The 18,886-nt window shown below is 47.4% G+C and overlaps 1 protein-coding gene and 2 pseudogenes across 3 annotated transcripts in view; 2 read left to right on the top strand and 1 right to left on the bottom strand.

The window, feature by feature from the left end:
* The window catches only part of PPP6R2 (protein phosphatase 6 regulatory subunit 2), an 84,535-nt gene that overhangs the window by 10,694 nt on the left and 54,955 nt on the right, over positions 1–18,886 (top strand). For 2 of the 3 annotated variants that reach the window (XM_045087559.1, XM_045087560.1), the window contains exon 2: positions 15,240–15,366. The gene's annotated coding sequence lies outside the window, so the exon portion shown is untranslated. Of the gene's footprint in view, positions 1–2,311; positions 2,530–15,239; positions 15,367–18,886 lie in introns of all 3 variants that reach the window. The other variant, XM_045087561.1, reaches the window with a different exon arrangement.
* On the top strand, positions 4,906–5,006 carry LOC123394090 (annotated as a pseudogene).
* Positions 14,524–14,704, bottom strand: LOC123394089 (annotated as a pseudogene).

The following is an 18,886-nucleotide window of genomic DNA, read 5'->3' as shown; positions in this document are numbered from 1 at the left end:
TCTGCCAGCTTGAACATATGGTCATTTGATAGTTTTCTGCCTCGCATGTCTAGTAATTTTTAATTACATGATGAACATTATGGCTGGGACATTCTAGAGACTCCAGTTCGGGTTATCTTCCTGTAGAGAGGGTTGAGTTCTGTGGGGGCTGACTGGTACAGTTTTGGGAGATCATCTGGATCCTACAGAAGCATGTTAGCCTGTAGGCTGGGTCTTTTGTTTGGGCCCTAAGTTTTAAGACCTAGCCTTTGGGTTCTGGAACGTGGTTTTCATTCTTCTAAGGTGTGGCCTGTCTAGGGTTTTTTTTTTTTTTTTTTTTTTATTTTTTTTTAAAGATTTTTATTTATTTATTTGACAGAGAGAAATCACAAGTACACTGAGAGGCAGGCAGAGAGAGAGAGAGAGGGAAGCAGGCTCCCTGCTGAGCAGAGAGCCCGATGTGGGACTCGATCCCAGGACCCTGAGACCATGACCTGAGCCGAAGGCAGCGGCTTAACCCACTGAGCCACCCAGGCGCCCCCTGTCTAGGGTTTTAATGGATAAACCTTTCTCATTTGGCTGAACTGAACCTCTGGGTTCTCTCCTGCCAGGACCAGACAGCGGCGGGCATCTTGGCTTGGCTCTTTTCCCTTGCAGCTCCTGCTTTCTGCTTGTCATTTCTTCAGCTTTACTGACAGACAAAACGATGCTGTGTAAGGGATGTTGTGGCGATCTGGTGTGTGTGATGTGAGCGCTCTCCCTGTCTGCTGGGCCGCCACGTTGGCTACCGCAGTGTGGGTGCGTGGGTATCCGGGCTGCCTGCTCAGCGAGGAGTCCGCTCCCCCACTGCCCCTGCCCTCTGTCTCTCCCAAGTAAAGAGATAAAGTCTTTAAAACTGGGAAGTGAGTGGCGCTCCAGCCCGGTTTCCTCATGGGAGCGGCCTCAGCAGCATCCACACTCCCGACTGCGGTCGTGGCAGGTGCGACCCAGCCGCCCGCCGCAACCCGGCGCTGCGCCCACCAGATCCGTGCCTTTGTCGTCTGCTGTGTGGCTGGGGACGCCGACACCCGGGGCTTAACCACCGTGCTTTGGCGCGGTCAGTGGAGAAGCTGACTGCGGGCCAGGCCGCTGGACGCGGGGCCGAGGACTCAGTTGCTTCCTCCACTCGTAACCGTCGCGCGCTACCGCACATGGCCCCGTCCGTGTCCCTGCTCCCACGCACTGAACTCTGCCCGGGGCAGCACTGCTGTCCGCCCTGGGAGGCTGGCATTTTTGTCCCCGTCAGTAAGGACGCCCCAGGGCACAGGGAACCGGCGGCTCTGTCCTCAGGCCCGAAGGCAGGACGTCGTCTGCTCAGAGTGCTGCAAGGTCTGCCGGAGGCCGAGCTCCCCGCTGCGGAGCTGCGCGTTGCGCTCTCTCCATTTGTGGCCGAGCAGAAGATGCCCGGTGTCCTCTCTGTGGGCTGCTGTTGACACTAGCACGACGCCGGCTGCACATGTCACTGCCACCTGGCAGCCCCCAAAGGCCCCCTTCTGAGACATAACTCAGGCACGATAGAGCCGGCCTTTCCCATGCGCGGTTAGCGGCAGTGGCACTGCTGGTCCCAGAGGGCTCGGCTCCCGAGGAGAAACCCGCCTACTGCTCCCTGTCGAAGACGTGTGCTTCCCTCCTCGGGGTGTCGTTCCCCCTCCAGCCTGGGAAACTCTCGGCTCAGTCCTGGTGAGGACCTTCATGTCCTCTCCCTGCATCTTCATAACCCTTTCTGTAGCTCCTTTGGTGCCTCCTTTTCCGTCTGTCTTGACTTGACTCCGAGTCACACGGAGATTGGGAATATGGATTCCGCTGTCAGCTGGCCGGGAGTCCAGCTTGGAGCTGACACTCATTAACCTGTGGCCGTGGCCGTGGCTGGTCCTGAAATGCTCGAGGCCTCCGCTGCTCGCTGTGCGGGCTGGGCCCGGCGGGCCACTGCCTGCTGTCGGCAGCCCCTGCTGCTTTCTTCTCCCCTGGCAGGGCCCCCTGCCGTCCGGCTCCCTTGGCTTCCCTGTCTTGTGCTCTGGTGTGGGCTCCCCTCTGGCCACCGCCCTGGTTTCTGCTCGGCGCTTGTTGGGCTTTATGCCACCTGTTCGACGCACTTGTTACACACATGTCTCCACGTCTCTGTCCTTCCGGGAGTCCCGGCCCAGGGTATGGGGACGAGAACAGATGCGGTGCAGGCACTGTCCGGTGTCATTTGTCGTGGGGCAGAGGCGCGGCCGGGCCTTGCTGTGGTATGTCTCTGGCTCCCTGTAGAGGCGGCCCCAGTTTAACAACGGTTCAACGTTTGATTTTTCAGCTTTACAGGGGTACAAAAGCGGTCCGCGTTCTGCAGAAACTGTACTTGGCATTTTGAATCTGGATCTTTTCCGTGCTAGTGATCTGTGGTACGATCCCTTATGATGCTGGGCCGCGGCCACAGTTCCCAGTCAGCCCGCGATCACGAGATGGACAGCCGAGACCCTGACAGCCCCGCCGTCTTTCCCCTCGAGTACGGTGCGCGGTCCGTTACACGAGGTATTGGACGCTTCCTGGGACTGGAGGAAGATCTGTCGTTGTCTCCTTTTCTCCCCGGGCATTTGGTGTTGGCCACTGTTCTAGATCGGGTGGGGGCAGTCATGACAGCTCCTTGTCGCTGAGTCACGTTTTTACTTGCATCACACACACACAGGGCGCATGCCCAGCGTTGTAGGACTAGTCAGTGATGGAAGCTGGATTTCATGCCAGAGAGCCTCCCCTACCCCCATGCTCAGGTCTGCTGTGCTGATGGGCTCTTGGAATGGGGCTCTTTGTATGTCTCCAGGAGGGAAGAGGAGGGTACGTGCTGACAGCGCCAGCGGGCTCTACCCTTAACCAGGCAGAGCAGCTGCGATTACTAGCACTGAGCAGAGAGGTGTTCAGCTTTTGCTCTGAGTCTTCTCTTCCTCACACTCACACTCAACAGCTAGGAGGGAGCTCTTGAGAAACCCGGGAGAAGGGGAGAAGCTGCTAGGGCCAGACAGAGCTCTTGTTCAAGGTGTCTGGTGAGGCTCTGTATGGATGCCCTTTCTGAGACTTTGGTGGGACACCTGCTGAGCTCCATCAGTGGCAGGGAGAAGCTGGAAGCTTGAAGCCCCAGGGTTGTGCGGCCGCCTAAGCAGGGCCAGTCAGGCTCGCTGTCAGTTGTGGAGTTCTCACGAAAGGCCAGATAGGAGCTGGGTACTCTCTGTCTGTGTGGGTCCCATCTCATCCTCGCGGCTCCCAGGCTGGGGTCAGCGGGGGCACAGAGGCAGGCCACCTCTCCCGCAGAGACACCGTCAGCTGAAGATCCCTTACTCTACATAGTCTTGGCCTACATGGGATTAAAAATTTAAATTAGGGGGCGCCTGGGTGGCTCAGGGGGTTAAAGCCTCTGCCTTCAGCTCGGGTCATGATTTCAGTGTCCTGGGATCGAGTCCCACATTGGGCTCTCTGCTCAGCAGGGAGCCTGCTTCCTCCTCTCTCTGCCTGCCTCTCTGCCTACTTGTGATCTCTATCAAATAAATAAATAAAAAATATATATATTTTTAAGATTTTATTTATTTATTTGAAAGATAGAGATCACCAGCAGGCAGAGAGGCAGGCAGAGAGAGAGAGAGAGAGAGGGAAGCAGGCTTCCTGCGGAGCAGAGAGCCTGATGCGGGGCTCGATCCCAGGACCCTGAGATCATGACCCGAGCCAAAGGCAGCAGCCCAAACCACTGAGCCACCCAGGCACCCCAATAAATAAAATATTTTAAAAAATAAAAATAAAAAAAATTTAAATTAGTTAACATTTGAAGATTTGGAGATTTAAGAAAATTTGGGTTTCTTGCCTTTCTTTTAGATACTGGCAGACGTGTCCCCTGGCCCTGTGTTCCTGCAGGGGTGTAGGTGGCTGCCCTGGATCTACTCCTGCCCCCAGGGCTGGCCTCGTGCTCCTGCTGCAGGCTTTGCTCCACCTGCTGTGGTCTCTGGCCAGCTGCTTCCTTCCCCTTAGTACCTTCCCACCGTGCGGCCCTCTGCGCCACAGCCCTTGCGCTGGGACATGGCTGAAGAACTGGAAATCTGGAGACTGGGCCTTCCCTGTTGCCGCCGGAAGACGGCTCTTGGTCCAGAAGTGTAAGGTTCAGGATATTATCTGAGTAGATACCTGAGTAGAGCTGGCTTCCTTCCTTCCTTCCCTCCTTTCTTTTTTTTTTTTTTTTTGAAGATTTTATTTATTTTTTTAATTAAAGATTTTATTTATTTATTTGACAGAGAGAGATCACAAGCAGGCAGAGAGAGAGGGGAAGCAGGCTCCCCGCTGAGCAGAGAGCCCGATGCGGGACTCGATCCCAGGACCCTGAGATCATGACCTGAGCTGAAGGCAGCGGCTTAACCCACTGAGACCCCCAGGCGCCCCAAAACTTACTATTTTAATAATTTTTAGGTGTGCACTTCAGAGGCACTAAGCACATTCACCTGGCTGTGCTCTCGTCACCCCTGCCTGTATCCAAAACTTTTCTGTCTCCCCAAATTGAAACTGTCCCTATCACACACTCTCCCCCCACAGCCCCCCTCCTCGGGGCCCCACTCTGTCCCTGGGTCTGACCACTGCGGTGCCTCCTAGAAGTGGGGCCAGACAGGATTTGTCCTGTGTCTGGCTGGTCTCACTCAGCACCGTGTCCTTGGGGCTCCCCCAGGTCCTGGCAGGTGTCCGCTGCTCCTTCCTTTTCAAGGCTGGGGATGTGACTGAGGATAGATGCCCGCGGCCCTCTACCTGGCTCAGGGAGAAGAGGATGTCATTCTTAGAAGGTCAGACTCTGAAGCTCAGCTGTTAGCCTTTGCACTGTTGTGGGGGTTCCATTAGGCGGCCAAGCCAGGCTCGCTGAGTCATCTGCTGCTCGACAACCTGATTGCTTCTTGGCCTTTTGGCTAAGGTCAACTGTACTGTGTGTTCCTGTCAGTTTAATATTAGACAGCCTGACTACCTGTTGTCATGAAGTCGCATCTCTCCCGTTCCTCTGCTGTCTGACACTTCTACTGTCTCATTATTTCCTGGGGATGGTCTACGAAAATCCTCCCTAGGATTGATTCACCAAGGAACCCCATGCAGTCTGGGCGACTTGTCCCAGACAGCCTTCAAAACACCCATTTCCAGGGACTGGTTGGACATTCTCCATCTTAAGCGGGAGAAACCTGGCCTCCCACATCCGGGGGAAGTCCTGCCTTTGGACATTTGACAGAGACTGGTCTGTGTAGCCGGGGCAGTAGTTGTCTTCTCTTCGATTTGGTGTTCTCCTTTTAAGGTCCCCTGAGATGCTTCGAATGAGACCAAGACTCTAGGTGTGAGTTTTCTTTTCTTTTCTTTTTTTTCTTTTTTCTTTTCTTTTATTTTTTTTTAAAGATTTTATTTATTTATTTGACAGACAGAGATCACAAGCAGGCAGAGAGGCAGGCAGAGAGAGAGGAGGAAGCAGGCTCCCTGCCGAGCAGAGAGCCTGTTGTGGGGCTTGATCCCAGGACCCTGAGATCATGACCTGAGCCGAAGGCAGCGGCTTAACCCACTGAGCCACCCAGGCGCCCCTAGGTGTGAGTTTTCTGATGGGTAATTACACACCTACCCATAGGCACAGGTAAAGATGATCGTGCAACAGATCTCTAGGTGCCCATTCCTCAGCTTCGTCTGGAAGCAAGAATGTTCTGTCCCAATCAAGGTCCAGCCGGACCGAGACAGATTAACAGGAGAAAATGTAATTTAATTTTGTATGGATGGGGAATCCAAACAGATATGGAAATTCCAAAGACAGGCAAAATAGTATATATTCTCATTCTGAACTAAGGTGAGGGGTGGGGGTCTGGGACTCGGAAGGAACGCAGGTCACAGGAAGGGGAAAAAGAGCAAAGGTTTGGTAAACAAATGTTTGCTGCCGCTCGGAGAGGATTTGGGTCAGACACGCCTTGCTAGGCTTCTCCCCACCTGCCTTACCTCCTTCGCAGTATGATGTAGTTAGCCATGGTGAGCGGGTTCTTCTTGGAGGCACTCCCTAAATTCTTTGCAGGCAGTTGAGGGGGAGGTAAACAGCTTTTCCTGGATTTGCTGGGTTTTGATAGCTTTTTAACTCAGAATAATCTTTATGATAAAGTGGCCCATCCTGGGCACCTGGGTGGCTCAGTGGGTTAAGCTGCTGCCTTCGGCTCAGGTCATGATCTCAGGGTCCTGGGATCGAGTCCCGCATCGGGCTCTCTGCTCAGCAGGGAGCCTGCTTCCTCCTCTCTCTCTCTCCGCCTGCCTCTCTCCCTACTTGTGATCTCTCTGTCAAATAAATAAATACAATCTTAAAAAAAAAAAAAGAAAGTGGCCCATCCTGGGGCAGCCCTGCCCTTGACTCCTATAGTTTCACTAGTTGTGACATTTTGTCAATCTTGTTTTGCCTCTCTGTACTCCTCCTAATCTTTTTTCTTTTTTTCCCCCTGGTATATTTAAAAGCAAATTGTAGAAATTGTGAAATCATGCCCTTTTTACATGCCTGCTGATCTCTGATCTATGCTCAGCCTAAAAACGTACCTTCTGTAGTTGCTTGGTTTGAATCGAAGTTAAAGTGTCTCACTTTATTGAATGTCTCTTAAATCCTTTGTTCCTAGGGCTGACTGCCCTTCCTGTGTTGTTGGTTGGTTGGAGAAATTTGGTTATTTGTCCCGTAAGCTCCCACATTCTGGATTTCACTAGTTGCTCTTTTTATATTATTTAACTTGTTCCTTTCTCTCACATTTCTAGTGAAGAGATTGACAAGGTGATTAGGTTTAGGTACAACTTTTTTTAGGTAGGAAAACTGAACAGGTGTGATCTGATGGATTTTAATGTACTATCCACAGGAGACCTGAATTTGAGAACATTCTCTTCCCATTTTATATACATTTCATTTCGGAACTTTTCTTTTTCAAGATGTGAAAAGACACTTTGACCTGGGCGGTGTTGACTATCCTTTTGTCATTAACCTCTAGGGATGTCTGTCCCAGATAGCAGTTTCTTCCTTCAGATTTTGGTTTAGTTCTCCGATACGATAGATCGATTCTTAGTGTGTGATGTCTGCTTAGGTGTTAAAACATTGTTTTCATTCTGCCTCCATTTCTTCACAGGACTTCCTCCAGTAGCTGCTGGAAAAGGGGAGAACTGCTTCTCTTTGGCTTATTATTTCCCAGCAGACAGTATATTAAACTGAATAGAAAATGTTTAAAGAAAACAAAACCAAAATCTGGCAGTACAGAGTGGTGGCATGTGCTCACTTATGCTTTTCCTGGAGACAGGTTTCTTACATAGATTGTCGTCCTGTTTATCGTGGACCTTAGGGCATTTTATCTTATTCTCTTTAACTCCTGTGTAGTCGGAACAAATAATGAAATAATTACTTCAGGGATTTGCTATAACAAATAATTCTGCAATGAGCAGTCTTTTGCAAAATCATTTCCTATTTCGGCCAACATATCTTTAAGACAGGGATTACAGGGTGAGAAATTAAACTGTATGAGTGCTGAAAGCAGACCAGGCGCGTTTCTTTCTAACTTAGGAGTGAGGAAGCTTTTCTATGACTTAGAACCTAGAACAGTGAAAGAAGACTGATCAGATTGATTCATTCATAACTGCAGTGCAAAAATCACCATAAGCAAAGTCAAAAGACAAATGACATTAAAAAAAAGATGTTGAATTTCTGTCATAACAAAGAGCTTTTTTTTTTTTTGAAAGACTTTTATTTATTTATTTATTTGACACAGAGAGGGAGATCACAAGTAGGCAGAGAGGCAGACAGATAGAGAGGGAGAAGCAGGCTCCCCGCCGAGCAGAGAGCCCGATGTGGGGCTCGATCCCAGGACCCCGAGACCATGACCTGAGCCGAAGGCAGAGGCCCAATCCATTGAGCCACCCAGTGCCCCAAGAGCTTTTATCTCTAATAGTTGAAAGAACTGTGTACCTGATGCTAGCACACATACGCTAACTAACTAGAATTTAAATAAAAACTTAAAAAAAAAAAAAAGAATTCATAGAGGGGCTCCTGGCTATCTCAGCCAGAGGAGACTGCTACTCTTGATCTCAGGATTGTGAATTTGAGCCCCACATTGGGTGTAGCAGTTACTACTACTACTACTACTACTACTAATAAAAGAAGTCATAGAAACTGAGAAGAACAAGAAAATAACCTGATAGGGGCGCTTGGGTGGCTCAGTCATTAAGAGTCTGCATTCGGCTCAGGTCATGATCCCAGAGTCCTGGAATCGAGTCCCACATCGGGCTCCCTGCTCTGTTGGAACCCTGCTTCTCTCTCCCTCTCCCCCTGCTTGTGTTCCCTCTCTTGCTGTGTCTGTCAAATAACTAAATAAAAAATCTTTAAAAAAAAAAAAAAAAAAGAAAGAAAAGAAAAGAACCTGATAGAGAAAAACGGGGAAAGGGTGGGAATAGATTATGGAAAATGAATGAAAACGGACCTTATGTAACGGAACAGATGCTGACTGTTCCTTGTAATAAAAACACTAATCGAAGCTCTACGGAGACACTACTTCCCACCATACTGGTAGAGTGGCCAGCTGTCCTGGTTTGCCCCGGACGTCGCTGGGTCCGGCACTGAGAGTCCTCTGTTGTGGGGAATCTCTCAGTTCTTAGCAGACTGGGACAGTTGATCATTTTACATATTGGCAGAAATCCAGAATTTTAACTGTATGTTCTTAGGCAAAGCTGTGTTGAAACTGCCCTCTTGCCAGTAGAAACGCAGAATGGTACGGTGCCTCTGGAGGGGGTTTGTATCTTGCAGGGTTGTATGTGGATTTGCCCTTTGGCCCAGCAATCCCACATCTAGGGATCTGTCTTAAAGATATGTTGGCCGAAATAGGAAATGATTTTGCAAAAGACTGCTCATTGCAGAATTATTTGTTATAGCAAAACACTGCAGGGGCGTGTGGATGGCTCAGTGGGTTAAGCCTCTGCTTTCGGCTCAGGTCATGATCTCAGGGTCCTGGGATCGAGCCCCGCATCGGGCTCTCTGCTTGGCAGGGAGTCTGCTTCCTCCTCTCTCTCTCTCTCTCTGCCTGCTTGTGATCTCTGTCTGTCAAATAAATAAAATCTTAAAAAAAACCAAAACACTGCAAACAACATGTCTCTCGCTAGGGGTAAGTCAGCATGAAGGAGTGGTGTGCATTTATCACAAGGGGCATGAATCTAGGGTGATATGATTCAGGTCAGGACAGTGGTTGGCACCTTTGGGGACATGAGGGGTACTTCTGGGTGCTGGTAATCCAGTTTCTTAAACTGGATGGTGTGGCTGCATGAATGGGTTTATTATTATTATTATTTTATTTATTTATTTATTTATTTGACAGATAAGTAGGCAGAGCAGGCAGAGAGAGAAGAGGAAGCAGACTCCCCACCAAGTGGAGAGCCTAATGCAGGGCTCTGTCCCAGGACCCTGAGATCTGACCCGAGCCAAAGGCAGAGGCTTTAACCTATTGAGCCACCCAGGCGCCCCTATTATTATTATTTTTAAAAGATCTTATTTGTTTATTTGCGAGAAAGAGATTGGGAGATCCCAAGCAGCGGGGAGGGGAGAGGGAGACTCCCTGCTGTGTGGGGAACTTGATGTGGGACTTGGTCCCAGGATCCTGGGATCATGACCTGAGCCAAAGGCAGACACCTAACTGACTGAGCCACCTGGATCCCCAAATGGGTTTATTTTGTGAAAGTTTAGGGAGCTCTTCATTTTTGACTTGTGTGCTTTCCTTTATACTATATTTAAAATGAGTAAAAACGTTCACTTAAAGGAAGGAGAAAGGTGAGGCACCTGGTTGGCTCAGTCAGGTGAGTGTCGGCTCTTGATTTCCGTTCAGGTCATGATGGCGGGCGTGTGGGATCGAGCCCTGCATCATGCTCTGGCTCAGCATGGAGTCTGCTTGAGATTCTGTCTCCCTCTGCCCTCCCTCCTTCTTTCCCTCAAATAAATAAAATCTTTAAAAAATAGAAAAGGAGCAAGGAAGAGGCCTTTCTTTCTTTTTGTTTTTAAGACTTATTTGGGGGGGGTGGCTTGGGAGCAGAGGGGGAGAGGGAGAGAGAATCTCCAGCAGACTTCCTCCTGAGGGCAGAGCCCAACGTGGGGCTTAATCCCAGGACCCTGAGCTCATGACTTAGGCTGAAATCAAGAGTCTGCTGAACCACCCAGGTACCCCAGGAATTGTTTTATGAAAAAAAAAAAAAAAAAAAAAAAACAAAACCTCGAAAACAAACCAAGATACAGAATAGTAGTTTTGTGCAAGAAATATTAGAAAGAATATGAAAAAAAGTATATATTTGCAGCGAAGCAATAAATCAGAAAAATAATAAAAATAGCTAGATTGGAAGGAGGGAAGCAGGATGAAGGAATGGGGTGAGACTTTTGTTAGTTTTTTTCTTAGAGTTTTTTTTTACAAAATTTGGTTTTGGTTTCTTCCTGTGTTCTTACGCTCCGTTCTCTCACACTGCTCGGTGATTTCAGTTACAGATGTGGTGGGCGCCGCCAGTGACAAGGTCTCACGGGTCCCCGATGCTCTGGTCTTCCCTTCTTCCTTCCTTCCTTTCTTGGCTCTGTTAATTTTTTTTTTTAAATGGGAGAGAGAGAGCAGAAGCTTGAGTGGGGGAGGGGAGGGTGGAGAGAAAATCCCCAGCGGGCGCCGTCTGAGTCTCCGGACTCGAGATTGTGGCCTAAGTAGAGTCCAGACTTGATGCTTAACCCCCTGAGCCACCCAGGCCCCCCAGCTCTGTTCCGTTTTAAAAGACCTTTTCTTTGGGTGGAGAGCCTGCTTAAAGCCTCTCCCTCTCCCTCTGCCTCTCCCTCTCTCTTTTCCTCTCTTCCCCCCCCCCCTCTAAAAAAACAAAACAAAACAAAGCAAACGTTTTTCCCCCTTCAGTCGGATCGGGTAGTTTCTGTCTTAGGGTCACTGACATGGTCTTCAGTCTCCCAGTTTCCTGCTGTCTCTCCTGTGTACGTTTTTACGTCCGGTGTTTCACTCTCCATTCTGGAAGAGTCATTTGTCGTTCTACGTAGTGTCCATTTTTCCCATCTCTGTGTCTGCGACTCCATTTTTTTCACTCATTATCACTGTCTTTTCCTCTGAGTCTTTGAACATATTTATTGTAGCTGCTTAAGGTCTGTTTCTGCTAATTCTACCATTTGAGACATCCTGTTGTCTGTTTCTAATAGCTGCTTTAAAAAATATATATTTTCTAAAGATTTTATTTTTCAAAGATTTTTTTTTTTTTAAAGATTTTATTTATTTAATTTGACAGAGAGAAATCACAAGTAGTCGAAGAGGCAGGCAGAGAGAGTGGGGGGGAAGCAGGAAGCAGGCTCCCTGCTAAGCAGAGAGCCCGATGCGGGACTCGATCCCAGAACCCTGAGATCATGACCTGAACCAAAGGCAGCGGCCCAACCCACTGAGCCACCCAGGCGCCCTATTTTTCAAAGATTTTATTCACTTATTTGAAAGAGACAGAGAGCGTGCGAGCTGGAGGGAGAGAGTCCACAGCAGACTGTGCACTGAGTGCAGAACCGGGCACAGGGCTCCATCTCACTGCCACGAGATCCTGACCTTACCCAAAGCCACAAGTCAGCCTCTTAACTGACTGCGCCACCCCTGAGATTTTTTCAGTACTTCTACACCTGGCATGGGCTCAAACCCACAGCCTGAGATCAGAGTAGCACACTCCACCAGCCAGCCAGGCGCCCCGGCGGCTTTTTTTTTTTTTAAGAGAGAAAGAGAGAAGGAGAGCCTGAACGGGGGTGGGGCAGAGACACGGAGGGCCAAGCAGACTCCTTGCGGAGCATGCAGCCCCGTGCAGGGCTCGATCCCACGGAGATCACGACCGGAGTCAAGATCAGGAGTTAGATGCTCAACAGACACAGGTGCCCCCTCCCCACCGGCTGCCTTTTTCTTTTTCCTTTTTTTTTTTTTTTTTAAGGTTTTATTTATTTATTTGATAGGGAACGAGGGAGAAAGAGAGCGAGCACTAGCAGAAGAGGGGAGAGCAGCAACTAGAGGGAGAGGCAGAAGCAGACTCCCACTGAGCAAGGAGCCCGATGGGGGGCTCCTGAGATCATGACCTGAGCCAGTCAGATGCTTAACTAACGGACCTACCCAGGCGGCCCCACAAACCCACAGCGGCTTTTTAATTAAGAAAAAAAAAATCAGGGGCACCTGGGTGGCTCAGGGGTTGGGCCGCTGCCTTTGGCTCAGGTCCTGATCTCAGGGTCCTGGGATCGAGCCCCGCATCGGGCTCTCGGCTCAGCGGGGAGCCTGCTTCCTCCTCTCTCTCTGCCTGCCTCTCTGCCTGCTTGTGATCTCTGTCAAATAAATAAATAAAATCTTAAAAAAAAATCATAGTTAAATTTTCTGCTGCATTGTATGTCTCACAACTTTTTTTTATATATTGGTATCTGGATTATGATCTCGAGTTTTGTCCTGGCAGATGATTGGAAGATCATTTTGGTCCTGTCAGTCTTGGTTTTGCGCTTTGAGGAGATCTGTCTGGTGAAGCCTTGCTCTGGTAGTTAATACCTGGGTCTTTGCTGTGTGCCTCAGGTGCTCTGGGAGGGTCTTGGTTCCGCTGCTGTGCCGAGTTGCAGAGGTTGGAGCGCCGGACACCTCCCAGCCTGCGGGACACGTGGTGTCTTGGTTCCGCTCTCAGCCGCACTGCTCTCCATTGAATGGTTCTGTTGGTCTGGACACCTCTTAAGTACTTTTGACTTTGGATACCTGTACATATTTTACATAAGTAAAAAAAAAATAAATAAACAATAGCAAATTAGAAATCCCCTTTCCCCCAGTTGAACATAAATACAAACAAATGAACATTAGTTTAAAATCAGAATAAACAGGCCTAAAGTCACTCTTTTAGAAATACTTCATTATTTTGAAAACTGTGTATGGGGGCTCCTGGGTGGCTCAGTCCTTAACCGTCTGCCTTCGGCTCAGGTCATGATCCTGGGGTCCTGAAATCGAGCCCCGCATTGAGCTCCCTGCTCCACTGGAAGCCTGCTTCTCCCTCTCCTGCTCCCCCTGCTTGTGTTTCTTCTCTTGCTGTGTCTCTGTCAAGTAAATAAAGTCTTTAAAAAAAAAAAAGAAAACGGTATGAAGTGCTGAAAAGCCAGTATTGAACTTTTTAACTTAATAATTTTAATTATGAAGTGTTAGTGTTAAGAAGAGTTGACCTATTTCAGAAGATTAAGGGCCTATTTAGCCAGAGAGGCCCCACCATGGTTCAACAGCCATTTTGTTGTTGGTGCAGTAAAACTTAAACTGACACTCCCCCCAACTTACTTAAAAGCAAGTCGGAGAAACCAGTCCCAGGTAACAAAGCCCAAATACAAGGGTGGGTCAGGTCAGGTGGAGATAACAGCCCGGATGCAGGGAAGAGTCGGGCCAGGTGGAGACATCCAATCGTGCATGCTGTCTCTCTAGCTACCAAGGAGTGTGGGCCCCGCATTTTGGGCTCCAATTCTGACTAAGGTGATAGGCTAGTGCAGATAGCTACTATGGGGTGAATTGTAATTCAGTTGGCTACCCGTGTGTGACCTAGCATGACTGTGCAGCTTTCTCTGTGTGTTACAATCTCATTGGCCACCTGTGTGTGGCCAGGCCCAACCACATGGTCTTTGCTCTATAAAAGTTAGTCTGTGAGGCCGGGAGGTCGTCACCTTCTCTGTAAGGGGTGCTCCCAACTGGTCTGTTTGACGGTCGGTTTGATTCTTGATGCTTGGTGCGAAATAAAGTTTTGCTTGACCTTTGCTCCTTTGACCATGGACCCACTGTTGGGGGATCCAACATGGGGGACCCAACATGGGGGACCCAACAGTAACACTGACTTATTTCTGGCTCACTAGCACAACTTTGATTGTCTTTTTTTGTTTGGTTTTTATTTTTATTTATTTACCTTTTTTTTTTTTTTAAAGATTTTCTTTATTTATTTGACAGAGATCACAAGTAGGCAGAGAGGCAGGCAGAGAGGCAGAGGAAGGGAAACAGGCTCCCTGCTGAGCAAAGAGCCCAATTCGGGGCTCGTTCCCAGGACCCTGGGATCATGACCTGAGCCGAAGGCAGAACCTTTAATCCACTGAGCCACCCAGGTGCCCCTTGTTTGGTTTTTATATGAAATTTAAAAATATACAAATATACAGAAAACATTATAGTGGAACACTCATACTCACCACCCAGCTTCTTCCCCGTCTTGTCCCTTGCCCTCTTAACACTTTAAAAATCTGGTTCTTGTTTTTTGGTGAAGTATTTTAGAAGTGAATCCCAGAAATAATACCATTTTACCCATGAATACTCACTTTTTCTAACAGATAAGAATGGTTTTTATTTTTAAAAACATAACCACCATATCATATCACAACTAAGAATTCATAGTAATTCCCAGTATGATCTAATGGTAGTCCATATCCAGATTTCTCCAATAGCTTCAAATATAACTTTTTTACATTTGATTTGTCCTTTTTTTTTTTTTTAATTCCCCCAAGGTAGGAGCGCGGTTCCTGGTGCTGCAGCGCTAGGTTGTCACGCAGGATGGATGGAGCCAGCCGCTGTCCCATCCTCCAGTTCCGAAAATCTGTGTGACATGTAACCTGTTATCCTCGAAAGTGGACTTGTGTTAGATGTTAAACTGATAAGAACAGAAAATACACTTGATGGGAAGTGATTACATTTGATTTGTTTTGACTGGACTCAAGGTCTATATGTTACATTTGGTGATTATGTTTCTTAAGTCTCTTGTACTCCAGAGCAGTCCCCTGTCTCTTTTGCTAAAGTGTAATTTTCAAAAGGTAAAATCATGGCTTTTGTGCACATAGAAAATGAGAAGTCCCAGGTTCTAACGCTTTTCTAGAAGTTGCAATGACTTATCAGTGAGTTCTCCAGTCGTTGTCTTGGTGTGCCCAGAGACATGCATGTCCCAGTGGTGATGGCATATAGTTACAGAACTGGACAGCTTCATGGGGACCTTTCTCATGTGACATTCCAGCCATTGAGCTGGTTACCCAGATACGGCACGGGTGTGCATCATCAGTGCTGCTGTCTCCGGCATGAGCAAAGGCAAGGGGATGTTTATTCCTTAATCATAAAATAGTCTGAGACTTTGAGTACCAAGTTAAGATACTGATTTTTTTTGCCTTTTCTCTACTATTTTGGTTAGCTTTCACAGGCAGAACTTAAAATAAATTTTTTCTTCTTTTTCAGGTGAAGAGATTATAAATGTCCTGAATGAAAAAATCTCTCTTAAAGTCACATACAATCTGAGAAAAAAATCCCAAATGTTTTTATATTTTGTTTGAATATAAAATTAAGCAAGAACTTTCCATAGAAGGTAAGATAATTTTCCTTTGTAATTCTTCTTTGTTGTAATTTATGCAAATATACTGAAGAAGTTCAGAATGGTTGACTGCAAAATGCTTCGTTCAGAAGCTGTATGAATGGTTTATTGTCTTTTGGCTGTTTTTTGATCCTTCTGTATCTGTTTTTTTTTTTTTTTTTTTTTAAGATTTTATTTATTTATTTGACAGAGAGAAATCACAAGTAGATGGAGAGGCAGAGAGAGAGATTGGGAAGCAGGCTCTCCACTGAGCAGAGAGCCCGATGTGGGACTTGATCCCAGGACTCCGAGATCATGACCTGAGCCGAAGGCAGCGGCTCAACCCACTGAGCCACCCAGGCGCCCTTCTTCTGTATCTGGTTTTAAGACACTTTGTTGTGGAAAAGTTACTTGGTCTCCCTAACCCAGAAGTACAGGGCCAGTCCTGCATATGTAATGAGGCACATTCTCTTTCTCACCTGTGGGGAGCACGTGAAACAGGGCACAGATGCTGTCATGGTCGCCATCCAGAGCATCCACTCCCCATGGAGGATGAAAGTCCGGGAAGGGTGCGGTTTCCTGCAGTGTTAGATGCTCTCAGAAGGCTCACCGGTGCGCTTCAGTCACATGCTGCACAGATGACAGTAAATGTGATTTCTCGTGAGCGTTTCAGTGCATTAAGAACTAACATGCTCAGGGCACCTGTATGGCTCGTTGGAGTCTTTTTTTTTTTTTTAAGATTTTATTATTAGAAAGTGAGAGAGCAGGAGCAGAGGGGCAGGGGCAAAGGGAGAGGGAGAAGCAGGCTCCCCACTGAGGAGGGCACCTGATGGAGGGTCCGATCCTAGGACTTCACCGATGGAGCCACTCAGGTGCCCCTCATTCGGACTCTTGACCTCAGCACAGGTCTTAATCGCATGGTTATGGGTTTGAGCCCATGTTGGGCTCCACGCTGGGCACGGAGCCTGCTTAACAAAACAAAAACAAAAACAAAAACAAAAACCTGGGCACCTGTGTGGCTCAGGTCAGTTAAGCCAGCCAAACTCTTGATTTCAGCTTAGGTCATGATCTCGGGGTCCTTGGATTGAGCCCCGAGTCGGGCTCTACACTCAGCAGGGAGTCTGCTTCCGGATTCTTTCTCTCTCTCCCTTCCCCCATGCACGAGTGTGTATGCTCTCTCTCTCAAATAAATAAATAATAAATCTTTAAAGAATAAAACACCACCCCCCTCAAAGAAAACCCAACTAAGGTAACTCTCCAAAGGCCAAAAAAGAAAAAATTTAAGAAAAGAAACAGTGAGGAATTGTGATAGCACTCCCTTGTTCCTTACTAAAGAAAATAAATCATCTTCGGAGGAAGGCATACTGAGCGTTGGCCTTGGAATTTCTGTAGAGTAAATTTAAGCAGACTTGAACTTCTAGTCAGAACACATGGGGCACCTGGGTGGCTCAGTCGTTAAGCATCTGCCTTTGGCTCAGGTCATGATCTCAGGGTCCTGGGTTCAAGCCCCACATTGGCTCCCCACTCAGCGGGGACTTTCTCCCACTCCCCCTACTTGTGTTCCCTCTCTTGCTGTCTCTCTGTGTCAAATAAATAAATAAAATCTTAAAAAAAAAAAAAAAGAATATACACACCCCTGAGAGGAAGAGTTAGCATGATTAGATGCCCCACGGCCTGCAGATACTGGATAATTGGATGTAGTGTGTACACTAATGTATGAGCGTTTGAAGTAATACAAAGCAGGATACAAATTAGTAATGAAAAGCAAAGTAGCAAAATGATCCAAGTAGAACTTTCAGAGGTGGAAACAATGTTGAAGTTAAAAACTCTGTATAGATGGGTTAAACAGATTAAAATGTGGCTGAAGATAGAATTTGTGAACTGAAGTAGGAGTCTGAAGAAGTGACCAGCCTGCGGCACCAAGAGATGGGGGGTGGCAGACGAGGTGAGAGAAATGGAGGATGAAATAAAATTGGGTCATAAGTGTGTGGTTTCCGGGATGGAAGAATAGGAAACCTGGAGGAGAGGCATTATTCGAAATAGTAATAGCTTTGCCTTTTTGGAAACTAGTAAGAAGCATAAATCCACAAATTTAGGAAGCACGCTATGTCCCAGGTGGTATAAAAAAAGAAACCTATGTCCATACTTTGAAATCGTCTAGCAACAGAGAGAAGAACTTATAAGTCACAGGTAAGGGGTAGATTACCTACAACAGATGTCACATTAGCATGGATAGAGAGTGGAATCATTCCTCAAAGTGATAAGAAAATATAAATTTCAGTATAGAGTTGTTGGTCAGGGTTATTTGGCAGAACACTGCAGCAGTGTGATTAGTAAATGTTTTCAGTAAAGGTTGAGCTAGGTTATTTGGACTGTCTTCTAACCTCCTACCCTCTACCTTACGGAAAACAACTAAAAGTTGGATTCAAAAACAAAAAAAAAACAAAGAGCTGACAATATAACAAGGAAATTCTAGACTTAAACCAGAAGAACAAACCAGAAGTAGGAGTAAATACCTCGGGATCTGCATTTGCCCTGAGAGCATTTGCTGATTGGGTCAAAGTGGGACTTTGATTTTAGAGGTCTTGTAGGATAGGAAGAGGGGAGTTAAGATCCACTGTCCTCTCAGGGTGCAGAGCCCAAGGGAAATTCTCTGCATGGGAAAAGGGGCCGGAAAAGCTCCATCCTTAGGGCAGGAGTGAAGGAGCAGCTCCTCTGAGTCACTCCATCCTTGCCCCCTGGTTGTCTTTTTACTCTTAAATACCACAGGAAAGAAGCCGGGGGTGGTACCTGTGGCTGTGGGTTGGCTTTTGTGAGGATTTCTAACCTCGGTTCACATTGCCTGGTGCTCCAGGGAAATCAAGCACAAATTTAAAGTTTTCTGGTTTGGTGAATGCCTTTAGGCATCCTGCAGGGGCAAACTTAAAACCTCTCTGGAGGAAGTTACCTTCATCCTAAAACACCAAAAAAGCCCCTACAGATACTTTTATGGATGTTGATTTGTACACAGACAAAACTGACTAGACACACAAGGAAATTAGACACCAGAGTGAAAACCAGTAGAAACAAAGACTTCAGATTTTGGAATTATTAGAAATAAATTATAACACAATCATGCTGTTTATTTTTTAAAATTTTTAAAAAGATTTATTTATTTGACAGAAATCGTAAGTAGGCAGAGAGGCTGGTGTTGGGGGTGGCGGGAGCAGGCTCCCTGCGGAGCAGAGTGTCCGATGTGGGGCTCGATCCCAGGACCCTGAGATCATGACCTGAGCCAAAGGCAGAGGCTTTAACCCGCTGAGCCACCCAGGCGTCCCTGGACAGTGTGTTTGACAGTCTTAGGTGGCCATGACTTCTTTGAGTGCATATGATGAGGGAGCAGGAGGCTGGCTGAGGACAAAGCAGAAGCTGGCACCTTGCACCCCCTTCCACCCAGTCCCCTCAGTAATATGTGTCACATTCTTTAGGCACCCTGACTGCCCTAAAAGAAAAACAGTTAACTTGCAGAGATCACAATCCTGAAAAGCAGGAGTCT

Source organism: Mustela putorius, unplaced genomic scaffold (genome assembly GCF_011764305.1).
Source record: "Mustela putorius furo isolate JIRA1106 unplaced genomic scaffold, ASM1176430v1.1 tig00001419_pilon_pilon_pilon, whole genome shotgun sequence".
NCBI lineage: Eukaryota > Metazoa > Chordata > Mammalia > Carnivora > Mustelidae > Mustela > Mustela putorius.
The sequence above is the reverse complement of the archived record's forward strand: the minus strand, read 5'-3'. Positions and strand labels throughout refer to the sequence as shown.